Genomic DNA, 23,214 nt, shown 5'->3' on the forward strand with positions numbered 1-23,214 from the left:
AATGAGAAATGATTATTTAAAAGATCTACACATGTTGATCGACCCAAAATGAGTATAAGACCTTGAATAATAAAATACAACTTTTATCATATTTTGAAGGCCAGTCTTCACTCTGAGAGTTGTTTTCGTGGGAACATTGACAAGGTACCGAAAATCCCTAGTAAAAACCTGAAGTCCACTTTTATAAATTTAAAAACCTATAGCAGTTTATTTTGAGGCAATCTTTGATATTGCTGCATTCACACAATAATTTCACAGCCGAGAAAAAGGACCTGTTAAAATCATTATTTCAATGAGGTTTGATTGAAAAATTCTCCTCCCTGCCCTAAGCAATGGCAGATTCTTTATGAGATAGCAAATTGTTTTTGACACTAAGTCAAGCCAATGTTATCTTGGAATAGAAGTACTGTCTACCTTGGGAAAATCCACCTACCATACTAGACTGGTCTAAATCTCAATATGAGTCATATCATATCCTTCTTCAAAAACTTGGATGATTCCCCTTCATCTAACAATTAAGTCCATGCCTCTGGAATAATACATTAGGACACAGTATGGGAGCATGGATAACAAAGGCCTGACTACCATGAACTAATCAAATAGACATTTTGTTTTTCTCAATGTACCATAAAGTCCAGGAGTAAGTGAAGGAAAAGCAGAATGGCTCCAAAATGCTGGACTGGATTGAAGGTTCTTTCCATTTACTCATGGAATTTTCTGTCCTCACAATTCTTGTGTCGTGATTGCAAGACTGCTACTGTGCCTTCATCATTGCACCCATAGTCCATGCAGGAAAGACTGGGAGGAAACTGTCATGTGGCCCAGATATCTCTCTTGGTCCCACTGCCAACCAACAAGAACTAGCTCATAGATTCTCCTCTACTGCAGCCTCCATGCCTCCACAGCACAACTTCACTTTCCAGTCATGATCTTGCTTCACATTTCCCTGAGGAACCTGAAGCAAGCAACAGAAAATCTTGATAAACTTCCATTACTACATCTTCTCACCTACCTTCAAAACTAGATAATGTCCCGAACTTTCTCACAAGATCTTACTCCATGTCAACAACCAGAGAGTATTGCTCACTAACTTTCCAGTCAACAAAGAAACATATTGTCATTGCTTCATCTTAGTTAAAAAACAAACAAAACAAAACAAAAACACATCTCTCAAGCTTCATCCCTCTTTACTTTAATAGCAAAATTGCCTGAAAGAAGGACTTGTGTATAATAACTGTTTTCAATATTTCTCTTCCTACTTCCTCTGAACAACAATTAAACCGATTCTAATTTCTACCACTCCACCAAAACATGTCTTGCAACCAATGATCACATCAGCAAATCCAATGGGCCGTTTTCTAGCTAGTACCATAGCATGCATTTGAAATAGTTAACCTCTCATCTTCTTCAAAATTTTCTCCACTTGACATCAGAATATTCCATTCTCCTGCTTTTCTTCCTACCTCACTATTTCTTCTAAATCTCCTTTGCTAATTCTCCTCCCCAGCCTGAACTTTTGACATGGGAAAGCCCCAGGACTTCTCCTTGCATCTCTTCTCTTCTCTCTACTTACATGCAGTCTTTTGACAACCTTCTGCAGTCTCAATGCTTTAAAACTGTCTTTACGCGGACAATGTCCAAGTGAATATTTTCAGTCAAGATTTCTCCCTTGCCTAAATCCAAATGTCACTTTTACAGCTCTGTGTGAATGTTAATAGGCAACTAAAATGTTAAAGGTCCGAAACCAAGTCCCTAATTTCCGCACCTTAGAAAAATAAATAACTAACAAAAACAGAACAACCAAAACCCAATATATCCCAAATCTTTTGCAACTGCGTTTCTCAGTGATTAATTGTAGCATCCTATCATTAGTTTAGAACACAATCTCATAGTTTTCTTCAAATCCTATGTTTCTCTTACCACCTATATACTGTCTTTCAGCAAATTCTGTCTTCAAAACACAACATATCCAGACTCTGACCACTTCCTTCCACCTCCTCTTCTACCACCCTGGTCTGATTCCCTAACATGTCTCACCTGGAGACTCTAATAACTTTATAACTTGCCTCTGCCAACAACTTTGATCCCTTACAATCTACTATCAATACAACAGCCAGAGACATCCTGTAAAGAGGATGTCAGGGCTTGTCATTTCTCTGATCAAAGTTTCCAGTGGCTTCTCAACTGACAGAGAGTGGAAATGCCTACAGAATTTTAGAGCATATACCCTCTGAATTCTCCTTTGTCCTTCCTTCCTTCTTTTTTCTTGAACATACTGGACACATCCTGACTCAGAGTATCAGTACTTACTATTCCTTCTGCTTGAACTCCTCTTCTCCAAAATCAACAAGGAATGCTTTATCACCTTTAAATTTTTGCTCCAATAATAAGACTCTCCATGACCATCCTATTTAAAAATAAAATGCTTTTCCTACTTGGTTTTTTCCACATAGTACTTATCATTGTGTAACATAGTATATATTTTACATGTTGTTGTGTTGAATGCCCTTTTTTCTCAACAAGCTCATCCAGATCGCAGATTATATGGTTTTTTTTTTTCTTCTATTACTGTATCTCCAGTGCCTAGAACAGTACCTGGCTTAGAACAGATACTAACAAATACTTGATCAAATAAATAAAACACATGAAAAGTTGGCCACCCCCAGAAGTCTTGAAAATGTACTTTTTTTGAGCATGTCATTGCTGTGAAAAAATCTGGATTACATTTGTAAGGGAAATAGGTTGAGATGGGTACTGTGTATACAGCCAACAGAGTCTTCCACACACAGTGTTCTAAGAAATGGCCCAAGCCTCTTCTTCTAGAGGAGATTTAGATGCATTAGCAACTTGCCCTTCAAGAACAAAATGTAGTGGATATTTTTAATATCTATTTCTGAACTTTTGTTCCAATTCTTTTTTGTTGTTGAAATTCACTCTCTAAGAGAAATCTTCTACCTTGCATAACATTCTCTACTTCCCTTTCTAAAGAACCCATATTCACATATGAAGATCCAGTTCAAGTATCACTCTTGGGACAGCCTGCCCATTCCCTCTATGAGACTTTATGAACCTTTAATATACATGCTTCTGTTACTGCACCCATAGTACTATAACTATTATTTCTGACTTCTTAACTATAAGTTGGTAAGCTACATAAATACAAGAATTTCTTCTTTTTATTAATTTCTTAATTTTTATTACACTACTTTTTTCTAAATATGCCTCATTTTCCCTAAATAAGTGAATACATGTGAATTTTGAAAGAATATTTTTAAAAAAAAATATGTTCGTTAGGCTAATCCTATGTTTAATACATAGTTTGAATTTAAATTTCTCTTTTCAGGGTTATTCAAGGCTTTAAAGTAAGAGGCGAATCATTTTTTTGTTTGCCTTTGCCCAACATCAAAATCTTCGCTTTTTCCCTTGTTGGGTCCTCTCTATGACCACTTCACTCTTCCCCCTCGACTATCATGTTATATTCACCTCCACTACTGCACTGCTTAGATCTTAAGCTCACAGAAAAGACTTAGAAATAATCTGATTGACTACATTAAGCTGAACTGGGCTAGGGGAAACCGAAAAGGCTGAAGACTGTATAGTTTTTAAAAGAATCCTAAGTTTATTGGGGACAGAGCTAGTTATTCCAATACCTTTCAACTAGTACAGTGCCTGGTACATGAAGTACATAGTAATATCCAGTATTTGTTAGATGAATGACTGACCAAGTGATTAAGTGAAATAACCATGAAATAAAAAACAGCACCAAGTACATAGGGAAATTCAGCATATGATAGTGGCATATCAAGGCAATAGTCATTGGCAGTGGAAATAACTGAGAAAAAACTTTAAAAAGACATATTGAAGCCAGTCTTTTTTTAAAAAAAAAAAAAAAACAAGGTCATGAAGCCAGTCTTATATCAAAATTCATTCCATCCATGAAGGAAATAAAAAAAAGAAAAACAAGGTAAAAAAATAAAATCTTGAAGTTCAGAGAAAAAAGTAGGTTAGTTTTTTTTTTTTTTTTTGCTTTGATACTTTCTATAAGAGAAGAAAAAGTAAACAAAGCTATTTTATTAGAAGGTGACAAATACTACCAAAAAAATGAAAGAAGGAAAGGATATTGAAATTACTGGATTATCCCTAGAAGAATAATCAAAAAAATGCTTAGGAATGGCTATCAATTTATATGTTATGGTTTTAAAAGTCACTTAATTTCCTTGTTTATGAGGACATAGATTAAAAAGTACAAAAGCAGACAAATTTTAAAATTTTATTATCACAGTTTTCTACAGGACTGAGGTTACCCTAAAACAAGGTGATTTTCTAACAATGGGAGGAGTCTCATCTTTAAGACATGAATCAAATCATCACAGCGATGTATATTGAGAAACTGACAAATATTGAGAAAGATGCTAAGGGAAGACCTGGTAAGCTGTTTCCCTCTCAGAAATTATTGGAGAACATCCTCCCTATCTATATAGCACTTATGGTTCCAAAATAACTCAAGAGGAAAATATCAAACTAACATATTATTGTGAAAGAATGACAGAACAAGGAGGTCTTCCTTAACCATCAATTTTGCCATTTTATTGTCTAACTAAAATTACTAGCTTCAATATTTTTAGCTTCTTTTCGTTGCAACAGTTGCAAACTATGATGCTGCTAAGTGGCAGCTTTTAATCTTACAAATATTTCAGTTTCATCTGGCTATCTCTTACTTGAATCTAAGTAAGTACCACCTCTGAAACCTAACATGCAAATGCAGTGATTTGTTTATAAATGTTTAACAACATTTGGTTCTGTGTGTGTGTTTAGGAGAGAGGTAGAGCTTGAATTTGTACCATTTGCAGATTTCTACAGTGCAAACACTCTCATCATAGCTGATTTTCTGGAGGCAGAAAGAGATATATAATAGGTTCTCATGAACCAATTCAAACCAGTTCCAGCACACCACTGAGCCAAGCTTTCCATCATCTGTCCACTTCACATGTTTAACCTTTTTACTATTCCAAGCCCTCTGCTCCTGTGCTAATCCCTTCCAGAACATCCTTTGCATGCTGACCATATTCCCTGGGCCCATGCTGTTTCCCTCACTGGGATTATCAGGCAACCTGCTCTCTATCTATGTACTGCTCATAGTTCCACAGATTACCAATAGTTCTAAGCTCTATTCAACTTCACCTTATGTCACGTGATGAAGTTTTCTCTATTGCCCCATTTTTCAGTGGTGTTTTCTTCTTCAAAACTCCTCTAGCTCATATTTCTTAAGTACTCATGCATCCTTAAAAAAAAATAGAGTACTCATACATTAGGCACTGCATATATAAAACCAAGCAGCCAGAGACCATGTCCTCATAACATATAATCTTAAGACATGGATTGAGCAATCACAGCAATGTATGTAATGTACATTGTACAGTGTGATGAAAAACTGACAAATGTTGTGAAGGATGCTAAGAGAATACCCCTTAACACACGACTTGATCTCTTCTGGGGGATCCTGTGTTCTGCCTCTGTGTCACAGATATCTTATTTCTGAAAGTGTATTGCGTTCCTCAATTGCAGGGTATACATCTATTACATCTACAGGGGCTGTGCCTTGTCTCAGTATTATCTCTGTCCTTAGTATGTTTTCAGGAACAGACCTAGGACTTTAAAAGAAAAGCCTCAAGCTGACTTGAGCTGACAGCAGCTGATGACACTAAGAGGAGGGCAACAGGGACTATGGATCTAAAAGAATGTCAGAAGAAGAGCAGGGGCTGCCCAAGGACCCTGGCCAGACCAATCACGTAGGCTGGAGCAGAAAAGACTGGGTGGAACTACCCACGGAGCTGATAGCCAAGAATAGGTTAAATGAGGCTGAAGGGCACCGATGACACCTCCCTGAAGATCAGAGGAAGAAGACTTTCCACCCCTCATACAACCAGCTTTCCAAATTCACAACTCTAAAGTAGTCATTTTGATTTCTGTCCACAAAACCAGCATCCTAGAAAAACTGGATATTAACAAACTTACATCATTCCATTAATGATAATAAATCAGAAGGATCAGGGGCGACAGTAGGGTTTTAAACAATCAATAGGTGACTTCATAGTTAGAGGCATCTTCTTGACAAAGATCTATTGACTGAACAAAGCAGACCTTCCAACCTCTCCAACACTCACAGTCTCATTTTTAATATCCTTTATGGTTAGTCTAGCACAGAAATGTAGAAGTATTTAGGAAAAAAAAAATTTCATAGGAAATACCAGAAAGGGAGACAGAACGTAAAGACTGCTAACTCTGGGAAACGAACTAGGGGTGGTAGAAGGGGAGGAGGGCGGGGGGTGGGAGTGAATGGGTGACGGGCACTGGGTGTTATTCTGTATGTTAGTAAATTGAACACCAATAAAAAAAAATAAAAAAATAAAAAAAAAAAAAACCTTTAAAAAAAAAAAAAAAAAAAAAAAAAAAAGAAAAGTCCTGACAGCTTTTACAAAGAAGATTGAAAAGCAACAACAACAAAAAAACAATGTGAAATTACTGGGCTTCCTCTATTTTCACAGAAACACTTGATAACAAAGTTTAACCAATATGTAATATTTTCTTCCTGCCTTGGATGGATAACATGTATATTACAGATGAGATGACAATACAACTAAGATATTCTTAAAGACCAATTCTTCTTAGATTTAACATAGTCTACAGCACTTTTTCCTTATGAATTCGTTATGAAATGGATGTTGGAAGAATGTGAAATGTTGAAGAACATGAATAATTTAGTACAAGACTTTCAGGTAATTGTAACAAATTTAAAACTTTGCCCTCATCTGTCCAAAACAACTACTTTGAGAACCACTTGGTATGCCGCCAGTAGTGTCCAAACCAAGTCTTGGGTACATTTGCCAATATTGTTCTTCTTCTATGCTAGTATCAGTAACATGGTTCAAACTACTACAACTATAAAAACAATTCTGTCCAGCACTAGAGTAGCTTTATTTTATAATTCTCTTGCCCTGAAAAATAATTACTTCCACTATAAAAAATAATTTGCTACAAGTATAAAATACATAAAACATTAATATCTTTGTAATGAAGCAAATTGTTCTGGGTTTTTTGATTTTCTCAATCTCAAAGAACTAAATTAAACCTCAAGATTACCATTAATTTAATACCAAATCAAACTTTCATTTATAAAAACAAATGCTGAACATAAATAACACTTCCAGATGATCGTTATCTTTTAACATGTGCTAAATCTCTCAGAGTGCCCTGGACCCTTTCTTAGCTTTCACTTGTGCACAGAACAAATTATTAGATTCTAATATCAACATCTCAGCAGCAACCATAGTTTCCTTAATGACCTCCTTCTGCTATTTTCAATATTTTAATGCTTGGCTATCAAAACGTTAAGATTTCCCTGACTTCTTTTTATATTTTCAATGATACACCAAAGTCAGCATAAACAACCATTGTGGACTTAACATAGTCGCTTGTCCCCCTGAGCAAACATCAAACATATATATATGTTTACTATGCCACAAACATATATATACTATACCATATTACGTTTTGTTGCCAAATCTGAGATGGTTTGACTTCTGTAAGTCTTATTTTTTCATTCGTTTTAGTTTAGACAAATGGTTCTTAAATGTTAGCATATATCAAAATTAGTTATAGAGCTTGTTAGAACACAGATGGGTGGGCCTTGACCTTTTGATTGTGCCTGGAATAAGACCCAAGGGTTTCCTTTCTAACAAGTTTCTGGGTGACAGTGCTTCAGGTTAGGGCACCACGCTTTGGAAGCCACTGACTTAGATGATCACAGAATTTCATTCTAGGATAACCTCTGCCACCCACTAGCTGCATTTGATCAAATCATTCTTAGAGAAAGTTCACAGCAATAACTGACACTCCAATCTGAGAATTAATTAATTTTCATTTATTTTTCAATCTTCTTTCTATAGCCCTGCTGGAAGGATATTAAAAAATATTCAGCTCAATCATAAACAAAGACACACCAAGGATTTTATATTTCAACAGAAGAGGAATCAATGAGTGTACAACCTATTGGTTAAAGGTCAACAGTCAGAGGACAGTGATTATCACCTTTTTTTGCAATAAAGAAATATAAGTGCTAAGAGCTGAAGGGACTTACCAAAGTCATTTTAAAAATTTCAAGTGGTATTTAGAAGAGGTCCCAATCAGCATTCCTTATTTGTCGTAATCACAGGATAATGCTGCCTTCTTTGGGATGACATCAGTATCTCCCTATTTCTTTATTTTGATACTTTAAAAGATACCGTTTTGGAAATACTCTGTTTTCATGTTGTGATTTTAAAGAGAATTTTACCTAACGCCAAACATGAAAATGTTTTAAAATGTTGGCCATGCATATTATTAGAAATAGATAATAAATGAAATTGTTGCGATAAAATACTTGCTCACATGAGGTCTACAAATACAGAAGGGCTTAAAATAAATACAACAAGAACAAATTCATCTTCATCAAGTGTTAGCCAACCAACTGCCCAAGGCTGCAAAGGCCTCGAGCCCTTCACTCCAAGGAGCTTTTATGAAAGTTAAGCCACCTCTTAGGACAAAAGTATCCTCCCCTGTGGCAGAGATAATACTGAACTAGGCAAGCTCTAAATTCATCCAAACCCAATAAACCCATCCAAACGTTTATTGTTCACATGATAGTCTAGCTAGAAAAAAATTATTTTTTTGTTTTTTTCTCTTTTAATTGAAGATTGCAATTAGTCTCAAATAAAGAGCAAATTTTTAAAAATGATTGCTCTGACCACATACCTTAAAAACAGACTCCTTCTGCAGTGAAGTGATTGGCCCTAAAGTGAATCTTATAATAAAAAAGAAACAAATACATACTTCCCTTTAAAGTTATTATGCACTATAAGAATGATAAACAATAAATGTATAATAATTTTTAAAACCCTGCATAAGTTTATTATTATTGTTTGTTAACATTTACGGACAAATATTTTTTTTTTCCTGGAAAACCATCAAACACTTCCGAAGTATTGTATTGCTTTTTTCCTCTCTCTTCCATACACATGTCCTTTTTTCTCTTCTATTATGTCAACTTCAAAATAATTATGCAAGAAGATTTAAACTGAAATTGCAGCCAATCGCAAGCCCAGAAAATACTCCAATTGCTAAATTCAGACATCCGGGTAACTTCAGTAAAGGGTGTTCACTAGGAGTCAGGTAGCTCAAATATTTATTACGGATGTCACATCACCTTTATATAAATACAGAGCATTGTCTCAAAGCAATTGATTACAACTATGTGTCATGAAAACCACTAAGCTGTTTTCTCATCGAAACAGATACATGGGGCACCTGGGTGGCTCAGTCGGTTAAGCATCTGCCTTCAGCTCAGGTGGTGATCCCAGGGTCCTGGGATCGAACCCTACATCAAACCCCCTGCTCAGTGGAGAGTCTGATTTTCTCTCTCCCTCTTTCCCTCTCCCTGCTCATGCTCTCTCTCTCTCTCTCTCTCTCTCTCTCAAATAAATAAAATCATTAATAAATAAATAGATACATGAACATTATGTTTAATTCTTACTTTCAAAATAGCTTATCTATTTGTGAACTCTAAGGCCAGAAATAATCACTAGTGTTTCTCCTCACTAGATTTTCCAAATATAAATATTAGTCATAGACCTTTTCATTATGAGATATTAAAATATGTAAGAGAGATGACTTCAAAATACACACTGACCTCTACTTACTTGTACTATGTCAATTCATGTTGGTCAGCATCATTTATGAGGAAAGCAATAAACTTGGTCATAGAATTCAGCCTACCATTGTGGCTAGGGAAAAAAGTAAAACTCTCCATCCTAGAAAATTCTCTTTCTACTTAGCATTAGATTTTCTATCATGGACATTTTTACTCTAAAAAAGTGCTTAGATTTTAGAAAACTTAAGCACTTTTGGGGGGACTTATACTTAGCTGTTATTTTGAACAGCATTTACAGTAAGCCAGACACGCTGGCAACTTGAAAGTCATTTTGGTGACTATCAGCCCACTGTAAAAATTGAAGGGGGTGTGGTTAACTGAAGAAAAGAATTTAATTGAAGATTGCATCATTCTTAATGCATTAAGATCAAAATATAGTATTGATTTACCTTTATAGGTGAATGATAGATATTCCATAAATTATTTATATAATCGCCTCAGATTTTCATTATTCCTTTATGGATTCCACATTTAGCAATTATCATGCTGGTGAGGAAGATAAATTTTAGCTGTTTTTTTTTTCCCATTCTTCGCTGAATGAAACAATCTCATGAGGCAGGTTTGTCTCTATCCCTTTGTAATCTCTCCAGGCCAAACATAGGAGAGATGCATGTTCTCACTGGTAAAGAATACAGCAGTCAGGGGCTCTCTGTCTGCTGCCTGCCCCCAGGTATGTGCAACATGCTCGAATGTTCTCACAGTTTGTTATGGGACAGCCCACCTCCTTCATAAACTATGTCATTACTTGGAAATCCATTTACATTAGCAACTAAAAGATGATTTTCTATAAGGTGAAATATCATGAAACAATATCAGTTTTTTGAAGATTACTGACTGATAGGAAAATTCACAAAATATAAAATAAAAACTGCATGCTACTATTTTCATAAGGTATAACCCTAATTATTTCTCCAAATGCACTAAAAAATTAGAAGAGGGATGTCTGGGTGGCTCAGTGGTTGAGTGTCTGCCTTTGGCTCAGGGAGTGATCCCAGAGTTCTGGGATCAAGTTCCACATCGGGCTTCTTGCATGGACCCTGCTTCTCCCTCTGCCTGTGTCTCTGCCTCTCTCTGTGTGTCTCTCATGAATAAATAAATAAATAAATAAAATCTTTTAAAAATTAGAAGAAAGTATAGGAAGATGTTACAAGGTGGTTTCCCTTATTTATTGATTACGATAGATTTTATTTTCTTAACACTTTAGTCATGGTGGTTTTAAAATTATTATTATTTTTGGAATAAACATTTTAAAGTACCATCATAAGAGGAATGACCTCTGGAAGGATCAGAAGAAGCAGGGGACTACATTCTTACTCTCTCTCACACCGTGTATAATTTGTGGCTGCCATGGCCTTGTAGAGGTCAGCAGGAGCTCTCAACAGACACAGAGTAAAGGGAGTAAGTGTGCCAGAGGGGAAGTAAGTTTAAGAACTGAGACCCATCAAGAAATGGACACAGAAATATAAGGCAGAGAAGAAAAGGAAAACAGAAAAGATGATACTTTCAAAAATATGCATGATATTTTTAAAATTTTACATATTAAAATTATGTCACCCATGTAAGTATTAACACAAATAAAAAGGTGATGATACTGGACACAAAGTGAATGATTAAAATTATGATTTTATGATAAGCTATGACTTGAAGCAAGAGATTAAAACCACTATTTGAGAAAAAAAAAACCACTATTTGATAAAAGTGTTTGTTTTCAGAGTCCAACAACTTTCACTTTTCTTAGTTTTTCAATTTACTTTAAAATCATGGAATAGGATTAAAAGAGGCATTTAATTACTGATCTCCTTCAGTTTCCCTATGTGTTATTGAATGTTACATAGGAAAAAATTAGACAAAAAAATTTTCATCTGTCTAAAATATATTATTAGAAATTCCATTTTTTAAGGTAGGATTTATTCTGACTTTTGTGAAATGCTCTGATACACAGTGCCCCCCAATGATTGAAGATATGCTAAAGACAGACATTTATCTATTCAATTTCTAAAGTAATCAGAATTCATAAACAAATTCAAGCCAAGGCTTATCATTAAAATTCCATAAGCTAAATATTCAAGATAGGTCACAATCAGACCCCATTAGACTGTGGCCTTATTTCTTGTCACTCATCATTCTAGAAAGTGAAGTAAGATTTCTGCTAAGTTAAAATACAAAAAGACTTTGGGTTTTTTGTGTAAAGATAATATTCCCATAAGTACAATAATAAAATTATAAATGCATGCTTTGGAAATTGAGCTTTTAAAGGTAACTATATAAAACTTATTCCAGAAGATAGTAGGTTGTAATAGCTGTATCAAAATTAAGCTTAAACATGTTCACATGATCTTTCTTATATAGCTTTTGACACTAGTACAAAACTACACAAAGAAAATTGTGATTTCAACCCGCAATCAAGCTTGGCAATAATATCCAAAGCAAAGGGGAATTAGATTTAACTAAAGTTACCATTCTTTACCTCAAATTTGCTACTTGACTGAAAACCTCTTGAGGGGAAGAACTATATCTAAATCATCATTCCATCTGTAGCTACAGCAAGATGCTCAATAAATATTATCTAGTAAATTCACTTGTTTCAATTCAGTTCACATTTAATAAATATTGAGTCTAGGATAGGCTATAGCGATACAAAACAAAGTAGACAAAATATGGATCTCAGCATAATTGAAGTTATTTTGGCCTCAATGTCCACATCTGAATAAAAAAGATACTGGACTGTATGATTCTTAATGTTCTCTCCTGCCCTAAAATACAATGATTCTACTACACTATCAATTATTTATCTTAAAAAAATACAAAGCCACATTATTATCAGCTTTAAATTATCTCTGTTAGTGGTAAAAAGTAGTACAGGGTATTGGTTTAAAAGCATGAAAATTGAGGTCAGACAGCCTTGAGTTTAATCAAGACAGAGTAATCACACAGTAATTTAAAAAGGGAACATTCGATATAATGAATTATTAACTATAATGAGGGATTAAAATGAGATATTGGCTAATAAAAAGTAAAGAAAACTCTAAAAATATATAGCAATAACAGGTATAAGGAGCAGTCACTACCCCTAGTGCTGAGAGAAAACACCTTTCCCTGCCCCACAAGGCTGAGATACCTTGTAGGAGAGGGCATAACCGTGACCCACTAAATGGCAGAGAATTCGCAGTGGTGCCTAACTGTCAGAAATTGCTGGAAATATGCTCTAAAGGGCCTGTCCACAGGGAGATGCCTCTCACTACCAAACCACCCAAGTGGAAGCTGTTGGCAGCTAGGAGCTGCTGGTTATCATGCCCTGCAGGAGCTGGATGCTTAAGAATCTCCCCTACAGATGCAGGAGTTGGGTGCTGGACATGCAAATGCCCACTGTAGGAGCTTCAGAAGCTAAGCAATAAAGAAGTTATCCATGCTATGGGAATCTGATAATCAAACACTCCAAAACCAGAACACAAAACCCTTTCCACCTGCATTATCTCTCCAAGGCTCTTTACCGACAAAACCTAACATTGTGTCAGTTGGCAAAAGGCCCAGATCCATTTTCACAGAGCAGGCAAAAAGATGAATTGGAACTGATAGGAAATAAATAGATAAAGGAGCACATCCTACTCCTTTGACTGTCAACTTCCTTGCTCCAGGCTACACACATTTTAGCTTCCCAATAACAAGAGAACAACTTTACATATCAAAACAACTTTGTGTAAGAATATACCCTTATCCTTTTTAGAGAGATTTTATTCTTTCTTCCAAATGACAAATAGTCTGAAAAGTCATTGCATGTATTACTAGCTATATTAATTGTTCCTCAAATTCAGTAACAGCCTCACCTTTATTAAAGTTAAAATTATAAATGTAACCACCAATAGCATGTATATAAATAACATAAAGAAAAAGCAAGAGATGAAGAAAATGGTTAGGCTACAAATACATACACACACACGCACACACACGTCCAAAAAATCAAACAAAACTTCTATAGTCCTCATTTCTGTTCTCATTTCTGCTCATTTTAATTAATTAATATATTTAATTAATGTCCTTGGCTTCCTTCCTCCCTTAACCATTGGTTGTTACCTCCACCATCAGCCGGAACTTCAATGAGCCAGGGTTTGAGTGACTCAAATGTTCATCAGTCATCAATTATCCCATTCTTACACCTCTAGTAAGTTGTTTGACCTCTTTAAGCTCTTCTTACTTCATTCATAAAATGGCAACAAAGGTAGATAGTTCTCACTTCCAAGTTTCTGGTAAGGATTAAACAAGTTAACATATAACGAGTTCTTAGTACATAGTAGACATATTACAAAAGTCTTTGTATATGTTACATATATGAATTTTCTTAATAGAAGTGTCAGGGCACATATTGGAAGAATTGTATGTACAGCAATATTTTCCTTTTGACTTACAAAATAATTTTAACAATTACATTTACAGGTACTTGCATCATGGTCCCTGTTTTTTAGTCCTATTTGAAAACTGTAGGGTAAAAATTACATCCTCTGAAAGGTGGAATCTTTCCAGAATAAGATGTAGCAAGATTTTACTTTTTCTTCATATATTTCTGTGGTATCTAAATTACTTAACACAAGTATGCATGATTTTTGTCCTAGCCCTGTGTCTGCAAATTTCTAAACTTACTACCTAGAAGAAATCACTCAACCTATTCGAAGTTCTTCAATCTACAAAATAAGGGAATTAAAATAGATGCCCTCTAAATTTTCTTCCAACTTTGGCATATATGATTCGATTTCTAGAACTCAGAGCTCTGTCCAGGTATACTTCACATAAAGTGAACAAATGAAACTTTAGTTTGGGGAAAGAGCATTCATTGGACTAGAATAATATCAGCCCAAGTGTCACTCTTTACTAAATATATAACTTTGAATGATTTGCTTATCTTTAGGACCTAAGCTTGCTCATCTATAAAACAGAAAAAAAATTAAAGACCTCAAGTGCATGAGGTCCCATTAGCACACAATAGAAGTTCAACTAATTGTAGCTAGGCTATGCCATCTCCTCAAATGAAAGTCTTCACTGATTCTAAGACATAGTATCATTATTATGTTATCATCCATGAAGAAAAAAAATAAAGGAAGAGAAGGAGAAAATGAGGGACAAAGGGATAGAAAAAGAGAGAGAGGAAGGAAGGGAGGGAGAGATACAGGGAGAGTTTCCAATTACATCAAGATTATAGATGTTTTCCAGTATCAGAAATGTTAAAAATGTGTGTGTTTGGGAGGGCAATTTTAAAATTCGTAAAATAGGGCAGCCCGGGTGGCACAGCTGTTTGGTGCCTGCCTTTGGCCCAGGGCATGATCCTGGGGTCCCGGGATCAAGTCCCACGTTGCGCTCCCTGCATGGAGCCTGCTTCTCCCTCTGCCTGTGTCTCTGCCTCTGTGTGTGTGTGTGTCTCTCATGAATAAATAAATAAAATCTTTAAAAAAAATTAGTAAAATAAGGTAGTACTGTTATTATTATCTTCTGAACATATCTGAACATATATCATTCTGGTTGAAAAGGCAACAATCTTTTACAATCTTCAAATCCAGCAATTAAAACAGTAAATCAATACTATAAAACATGAAACGAGCCAGTACTACATGTCCTTTATGGAAGAGTAAGATCCGTGTGCTTTCTGATGAATTAATTATTGAGTGCCTACTCTGTGAAAGATACGATATTGGATGATTGAAATACAATAGTGAGCTAAAAGAGAATCGCTATTCATGTTGCAGCACACAGCCTGGAAAGGAAAAAAAAAAAGGATTGATATAATTGAGTAAAGATAGGAAGTATTTGAAAAATAAAAATGGAGGACAAAACTGCACTTTTTTTCTTAGAATATTAAATTTTAAAAATGTAAACATTTTTAAGTACCTAGTCTGGAAAATTTTACATATATAGAATGAAAAAATAGTCTCTTAAGTTGGATCAATATGAAGCAAATGATTCCGTGAGTAGGATAAGGTGCTTCTAGGATTAGAGTAAGAAGCCTAGAGCATTAGAAAGAAAGAAGCATTTATAATGAAAGTTAAAACATCGATCTCTCGCCAAAGAAAGAAGCATTATAATGAAAGTTAAAATATCCATTTCCAAAATATCCATTGATTTATGAGTCTATTGTCTTCAAGAATCTTGGGTTTTGATTTTTGAATTAGACAAAATGTACAAAGGAAAATAGATTTGCTGGTCCCAAAACAAAAAGGGGTGGAAGGTGTTTCCATAGAACAAGTTTCTAATCTGGAAATAAAATGACGTGCTCTAAAGTTTTAGTGTCATTTGCCTCAAGAACGAGCCAACATTCTTTAACTAAATAATAGTGGGCATTGTAACAGTGGACCAGTAACAAAGCTAGAAGACTTTCCATACTCTTTTATTTACTTAAAAGTAATACCTTGTATACCTGAGAGGGGAAAATAATATTTTCATTTTTTCTTCTATCTTGTTTAACTTGTTTTATTTTAGTTTAAAGCTACTGTAGAATAAACAGACATTTTGCTTAGTGTTTTTCACAACAAAAACAAGTCATCGATAAAATAGAAGTGATAAATATATTAATGAGACATCTGAAGGTAATTTTGCCAACTCTTCTCCCAACAGAGAGTTTCACAGGCAGAAGGATGTTAGCATAAAATTGCAGACTTCTGCAGAAAGGAATTCTCCATTTCAAATAGTCCATTGCTATTTATACATGTAGGCAAATGCTTTACTTGTGCTCCATAAAAAATTAGAATCAAAATATGTAATATACTCATGTAGCATGTAGATTAACTTCTTTTTTCCTTTTTTCATATTTATTTATTTAATTAATCTCTACCACACCCCCAATGTGGAGCTTGAACTCAACCCTGAGATCAAGTCACATGCTCCCCTGAGCCCACCAGGCACCCCGTCATGTAGATTAACTTCTTAAGGTGTAAAGTTAGGTGTGAAGTTTTGGATTTCACTGATACTTCATAACAGCATATGTGATTTAGCAATAAGTTTCCAAGATTTCATTTTGAAAGATGAAAAAAAAGAATCAGATTTTATATGCTATATAATGTAGCTAAATGAAAAAAAATAACCAATTATTTTGCCTCAGAAGATAATGTGACCCAAATCACTACCCCGTTATTTTTCTTCTGTTCTTCTTTCTTTGCATCTCTATGCCTGATAAATCTTCAATCCCTAATCTTTCTACACTCTCATTTTCCCTCAACCTAAAATGCTTAATATCTGCTAAACACTTAAAACTTGTTATTAGTTAGAAAGGAAAATAGGGGGATAGAATGCCTTATTTGTATAACTAGTAATGTATAAGAGTTACACAAATATTGCCTAGCATATCTTTATTATCTTAAAATAAAACCATATTAGAAAGGAAATAAAAGGGTGAAGAAAAAGAGGTATTTCTGAACATAAATACTGTGGAAGAGCACAGATTCAATTAATGAATTCAGCTAAGTTAGAAAATACAGAACTAGAATTTGGAATGTGAGTGAAGAGAGTCCTTTGTTAAGAATGATCTTACCCATAGAAAAAGAGTTACAAGTGAGGCATAGAAGATAAAATAATAACCACACATTTCTAATTCTGAGTACAGCAAAAGGAAAAGCAGAAAGATATACAATTCTAGAATAAACCAATCTTAATAAATGCCAATCTATGAAAAGTAGATATATGAAAAAGCCCAGGGAGAGTTTATAGAATTCAGAATCTGCTTTCCCACTGTAGGCTTTGATATCCAATCTGCCCACGAAGGATTTTTTTTCAGTACCTTGATTTTTTTCTTATGAAAGAAATGTACTTAGAATTTTCCGGTTAAGCCATATGAATCTAACACATGCATTTATTTCTGATCCATCTAAAACACCGAAAAATTATATCAATTAAGAAAGGATAAACTGACAAAGAGAAAGAAAGAAGAAAAGAAAGAAAGAAAGAAAGAAAGAAAGAAAGAAAGAAAGAAAGAAAGAGAGAGAGAGAGAGAGAGAGAGAGAAAGAAAGAAAGAAAGAAAGAAAGAAAGAAAGAAAGAGAAAGAAAGAAGAAAGAAAGAGAGAAAGAAAGAAGAAAGAGAAAGAAAGAAAGAAAAAGAAAGAAAGAAAGAAAAAGAAAGAAAGAAAGAAAGAAAGAAAGAAAGAAAGAAAGAAAGAAAGAAAGAAAGAGAAAGAAAGAAGAAGAAACTGGAACAATGTAGAAAAGAGATGTTAAATCGTTTTGAAAACAGGAAGCCAACTAGACAGTTATTATTAATTTGGGACACCTGGGTGGAAATGTGTATGGGTGTATGAGAAAAATGGGGATTAACAGCAAGATCTAGCTATTTCACAGCACAGGAGCCTGAAGAATTGAAGGGCTCCTTCAGAAGATACAAGGCAGAGCAGAAAGCAAAATAAGTGGCTAAGTCTTTACAAAGAACCGCCATATTTTCTTCTAGACCAAGCAGCCAAGTAATTTTCTCTCTCCCACCTCTGCCAAAGATAAAGGTTTAGTCTTCCAAAAAGTCGAACAATGGAGGATCTCATCTAAGGATATAAAGCATAGGTGGGGGGACGTGGTAAGCAAGGTACTAAAAGTAGAATTTGAGTGATAACTCATTTACTAAACACTGAGTCCATCAGCCCTTTCCCCAACTTGATGTCTGGCCTACTAGCATCCAAGTCAAAATCCCCCTTGTAGGAAATAGAAGGAAAAACCAGCTCAAAAGGAAACAAAACTCTATCCATACCAACAATGGGAGATCCCCTCAAACACAACAAAAAGCCTGAGTTCTTTCTGGGGTAAACCTCACATGTAAGCCAGCCCCACCTGAGAACACAGGGCTGCAAAAAACCCTTCATGCCTTGTTCTTACTATAAATGAGAGGCCAAGGACCACCAGCCAGTTACAGAAAGTCTCTAATATAAAACATGAAAATGAAAACATAACAGAAAAATAAACAACAGCAACAGCAAAACCAAGGGAGCAAAATAAAAAAGGTTTAAAATATTTTACTGCCCTTAAAGAAATATGAGAAATAGTATACCTATGGCCACAAATCAGAATGCTACCAGAAAAAAAGAGTTATTTCAGAGAACAAGAAGAAAAGTCTTAGAAAATTAAAACATAATACCAAAACTAAAAATGAAAAAATAGCGGAAAATAAAGTTGAGGATAGCTCCTGGAAAATAAAACAAAAATAGAAAAATAGGACAGAATAAGAAGAAAAGTTTGACTCAGTAAGTCCAATATTTACATAATGTGAGTTCCAGATAAAGAAATCAGAGAAAATGGGAGGAAAAAATTATCAAAGAAATAAAATAAAACAAGGAAGTTTTCCTTTATTTTCACTGGTAGACATGAATCTCCACGTTGAAAAGAGCTTAAAGGATCCAACAGAAACGAATGGAGAAACAAAGCAAAAACAACTCACATCAAAGTCCATCATTGCAAAACTTCATCACCTTAGAGAGATGAAGGAAGAATCTGAAGATTCCCAGGGAAAGACAGACAAGATTCACAGGCATCGGTCTGTGTATAAAAAAGTAGCATCAGCCGTCTCAGCAGCAAGGTTGAAAGCAATAAAACAAATGTTAAAATGCTTCTAGAATTCTGACACATGATTTGCTACCTAAAAATGTAAGCCCAAGCTATCAACTATGAGAATAGAAAAAACATTTGCAATATAAGTGCCCTCAAGAAATTTTCTCCTTCCATATAATTGCTGAAAGCTGCTAGGGAGTTATTTCCAGCAAAACAAGGTAGTAAATAAGAAAGGAAAGTGCAATATATCTTCAACCTTTATATCAACCAGAGTTCCTGGTTCCAAAGAAGAGGACCCTGGATGCTGATCAAGATGAAGAGTTTATCTGGAAGATGTGGATAGTTTTTATAGTGTCACTGGAAGACTACAAAACAGGCCATGCACTGTCACCAAAGAAATGGAACATTTTCCACCTTTTGAGCTGTGCTGATGTTGAAGGTGGAAGAAGTGCCATAATGGGAGTTGGCCTCCTCCCCAAGGACCAAAAGCCAGGACATCTACTGAAGGCTGTTGGTCAAGCTGTACAATTTTCTGGATGAACAAGCTCCACCTTCAGCCAAGTTGTGCTGAAGAGGTGGTTCATGAGTCACACCAACCTGCCGCCTCCATCTCTTTCCTGGATGATGTAGAAGATGAAACTTTCTGGCCAGGAAGCCAAAACAGATGTTGTTGCAGAGACTGAAACAGGTGACCTGAGCATCCAGGAGGTACCCAAACTGAAAACAGCCATGCCCAGAAACTTCACAAAGTGAGGGCAAGATCCTCACCTCCAACCAGCTGGGCCTGTATCCCCCAAGTGCTGGGGCACTGTGCTGCTCTCACCTCCCCTCAACAGTCGACAAGTGTCTGGGCATTTTGACAAGGCTGAGAGACCCTTGCACAGACACACCACACCCTACCTGCACTCCAAGGGCCAGAAGTTTGAGCTCCCCAGAGTCCAATGCGCCCACCAAGTTTGCAAAAACCACCCCCAGATCCTGTTTTGTTATTTAAAAGATTTGAGATGCAAGAAAATAAATTAACTACAAATCTAAAAATGGATTAATGAAGCCTTTTTATTTTTCAAATAAAACCACCAGAGATCTTGCCTGTGGACACCTCCACAACTGCAATGTAGGTGCCCACGGCTCTAGACACTCGGTGGGAAACAAGGGGAAAACCATGATTTTGGTGAATCCCATGATTGCCGACTGGTGGTGCTGGCAAGATTCCAGTTTGGCTTCTGTAGCCATACTAAAGAAGCAGCAGGATTAGCACAGGGATGGGAGAGGGCAGTTAGGTACCAGGGGTCCTTGCAGGTCTTGGCTGGGGGCCCTGAGCTGTCCCTACCCACCTCACTGTGTTATCTCTGCTATTGTCAGAGAAAGCATCCTCTGCCCCTACTTTGATGCATCATGAGCCAAATTAAATGTGCCATGCACACATTTGACTGAGCCAACCTAGCTCACCTATTTGTCTCCTGGATTAAAAAAAAAAATGCCAGTGGGGCACCTGAGTGGCTCAGCAGTTGAGCCTCTGCCTTTGGTTCCCACAAGGAGGCTGGTTCTCCCTCTGCCTGGGTCTCTGCCTCTCCCTATGTGTCTCTCATGAATAAATAAATAAAATCTTAAAAAAAAAAAAGGTCAGTGACAATCTAGTTTTTTCAACTATTGTACAGCAAGTCAGTCTTTACTTTCCTGTATTGTCCATAAGAGTAAAGATTTCCCCCATCACAGAAAGTGCTTTGGATGCTAGGCACGCAAAACTCATAACAAATGTCCTTTACGTGTGATGTCCATTGAATAGTGGATCCAGCACAGGAGAGAGGTGAAGAGAATTTGCTGGAAAACAACAGAAAGTGTGAAAATACACACTGAGCCTTAGAGAAAAATCAGACAGACTGAAGCAGAAGAGGTAGGAAGTAAAGTTCCAGGAGGAATTTCATGAAATTCCTATTATAAGAAATAGATTTGCAGAAATAGGACCCAGCAGAAAGCAGGACTGAGAAGTGAAGATTGTATTTAGGCAGAGGTTGTAAGAAAACTAAATAACAACAATAATAAAGGGCAATTAAGTCCACAAAATACCAATGAAAAAGTTGCACAAGAAAGGAAATTTAACAATAGTGCTCAACTCGGTTCTGAATTAAACAGTATATGCATTACCATGATAATTTAAAACTCTGAATACGGGGTTTGTTTGATGGGAAGAGTAGACACATCTCTGCGAGGGACTTTAGAGTCTGAGAGGGATTAAACAGAGCTAACTCTTCAGTTTCTATAGATGGAAGTCATTACACGAAACCTGAAATTTAGAAAGATACTAAAAATAAATTATTTTGGAACATAGCTGAACGCCAGAGAAAATGGCTAAAACACTTTCTGGTGGCATCTGCCAGGGAAGTAGAGAACTGCAGGATGGAGGGATGGAGAGGACATGGCAGTTTTATACCTTCTATCATTGTCTTTTCGATCTCTTTATTGCCTTTTGATTTTTAAGCCATTTCTAAGAATTACTTTGAGAGAACAGCACACTTAACCTGTAAAAATAAAAATCCGTAACTAGGAAGAGTGCTGTTCTTACTGCTGGTGACATTGTAAATTACATTATTTGAAAAACTATACATCAAAATAGAGCAAATACTCTAAAGATTTTTATATGTTTTGATTCAGTAATTTCATTCATGATAATTCATCATAAGTAAATAAATCAATAAAGCAAAATACTGTTCATTTTAGTATTATCTGTAATAGCAACAAACATAAAATAAATGTTCAGGAAGAAGGGATCTATAAATTATAGTAAACTTAAGGACATGGAGGATTTTAATTAAAATTTGTAATTATAAGCACCGAATAGAAACATAGGAAACTACGTGTGATAAATAGTCAAATTAAAAACGAATAATATGAAATCCTATGTTCAAAGAAATGATTACTATTTAATACTATGTCGCATGTGGGGGAAAAACAGAAAGGATAAGTAAAGCAAGACTAAAAAGCAAAACTAAATAGAAATGCAAAGAATAAAACCCCAGATTGTTTAGCCATTTATAAAGACAATGTACAAACTATGCAAAGTGTGTGCAATACTTCTTGGAAAAAGAGCCATTATCCTTATGTGAGCTTTTGCTACATGACAAAACACCCCAACATTTAGAAGTTTAAGACAAAAATAACTTATTTAGCTCATGATTCTGAGTTTGGAATTCTGGGATATTTGGTTCTTTTGGCTTCTGTTGGGCCCACTCATGTTGTCAGGTCCAAGACAGCCTATGGCTTCTCACCCTCCAGCACGGTAACCAGGACTGAGTCACGTGGTAGCTAGGCAGGATGAGGGAAAACCTGAGAGAAACAAGCAAAATCTTTGAGATGTAGGCTTGGAACTAACAAAGCTCACTTTTGCTACATTCTGTTGGCTAAAAGAAGTCCCAAGCCTAACCTTGGTACAAAACGAGCAGAAAAATGAACTCTAAATCTTTAGAGAAGGAGATGAAAAAAAACATCGCAAAGGAAATGGACACATTCTTTGCAACCAGCTTTAGTTCCTAATACATTAAAAAGTTTTGTTTTGTTTTGTTTTTAAGGAGAGAAAAAAAAAAGGTACCAACTGTACATAAAAATAGCCTGGCAATATGATCATATAGCTCACTGAAAAATAAACGTAAGACCCAGTAAACAGCAAAAATCAATCTCATAATAAGGTTAAGTACAAATCAAACTGTTTTGAGATCAGTATAATAAAAGTCCAAAAAGTTGAGAATATAGTCTGTGGATGAAACTGTGGGGAAAAGAGCATTATAGGTGAGAATGCAAAATAGTGGAAAATGATCTGCCAATTCATAGCCAAATTACATATGTACCTATTCTTTGATCCAGAAATCCCACTTCCACGAATCTATCTCAAAAATCCACTAGCAAAAATATGGGTAAAACCATGCACAATGCTATCCATGAAAGCACAATTTATAATAACCAAAGATTGGAA

This window comes from Canis lupus, chromosome 33, assembly GCF_003254725.2.
Source record: "Canis lupus dingo isolate Sandy chromosome 33, ASM325472v2, whole genome shotgun sequence".
NCBI lineage: Eukaryota > Metazoa > Chordata > Mammalia > Carnivora > Canidae > Canis > Canis lupus.